We start from the raw sequence: 1,333 nt of genomic DNA, 5'->3' as shown, positions 1-1,333 counted from the left end.
GAAGAAGAAGACGAAGACGACGAAGATGACGACAATGACAATGATAAAGGAATAAGTGGATATCCACATCCAAGATAGATTGGAAGTCATTGGAATAAAAGAAATGTGCTTCAAAGAAAATGAAAATAATCTCCATTTAAGGGAAAATATATACTGATCATGTATCTGATAAGGCTGTAATATACAGAATGTGTAAAATATTCTCATAACAGCAATAAAAAGACAAATAGGGTTGAGGAGGTGGCTCAGCGGCATAAGCGCCTGCCTGGTAAGCACAAGGTCCCAAATTTGCCAGCCCTGGAACCAGATGTGGTGGCATCCGCTTGTAGTCCCAGTGCTGGCGAGGCTGAGACAAGAGGATCACTACGCGTCCGAATTTCATATCAAGACATTGTATCCAAAAAACCCAAATGAATAAAAAATAATAAAAAATTAAAAAGACAACCCAAATTTTAAATGAACAAAAGATTTGAATTACTAATTCAAAGAAGAAACAGAAATAGCTAATTGGACATAAAAACATACTCAGTGCCATTAGCCATTAAGGAAATGCAACTCAAAGCCACTTTATACCAACCGGGATACTCCTAAGAAAGAAGACAATACTCAGTGCTGTCGAGGATACGGAGGAACTTGAACTCCTCCACTGTAGATGGGAACGTGAAATGGTGCAGCTGCTTTGGGAACCTTTGGCAGTCCCTCAAAAATTTAAATATAAAGCTATGCCCTACAGTGCAATTTTATTTTATCTATTCATTTATTCATTTATTTATTTATTTATTGTATTTTAGGGAGGGTGTTCAGGGTCTCCCTACTAGATTGGACTCGTAGTGATCCGCCTGTTTACAGCCTCCCAAGAGCTGGGATTACAGGCGCACACCACCACACCCAGTCTCAATTGCCATCTCAGTGCACCCCGAGAGCAGGGCCAGCAGGGCAGACCTGGGGATCAAACCCCCAGCCCCTGTGCCTGTTTGCAGGCGCTTGAATCCACTGAGCTATTTGGCTGGCCCTTACAATGTCAATGTTAGATATATGCCAAACAGAGTTTAAAATATACATTTATACAGAAGCCTGCACACAGATGTTCATACAGCATTATTCGTAACAGCCAAAAAGTGAAAACAACCCAAATGTATACAGGGGAATATTATTCAGTCATAAAAGGAACAAATTATTGATACTGCTACAATGTGGATGCATCTTATAAACGTTATGCTAAGTGAAAGAAGAAAAGCTGCGGACTGAATCTGTTCGTGTAAAATACCCAAAGTAGGCAAATCCATGGAGGTAGAAACTAGATTGATGGGTGCTGGGGCTGGAGGAAGTGAAG

The sequence above is a fragment of the Octodon degus genome, unplaced genomic scaffold, assembly GCF_000260255.1.
Source record: "Octodon degus isolate 3935 unplaced genomic scaffold, OctDeg1.0 scaffold00067, whole genome shotgun sequence".
Classification (NCBI taxonomy): Eukaryota; Metazoa; Chordata; class Mammalia; order Rodentia; family Octodontidae; genus Octodon; species Octodon degus.
The sequence above is the reverse complement of the archived record's forward strand: the minus strand, read 5'-3'. Positions refer to the sequence as shown.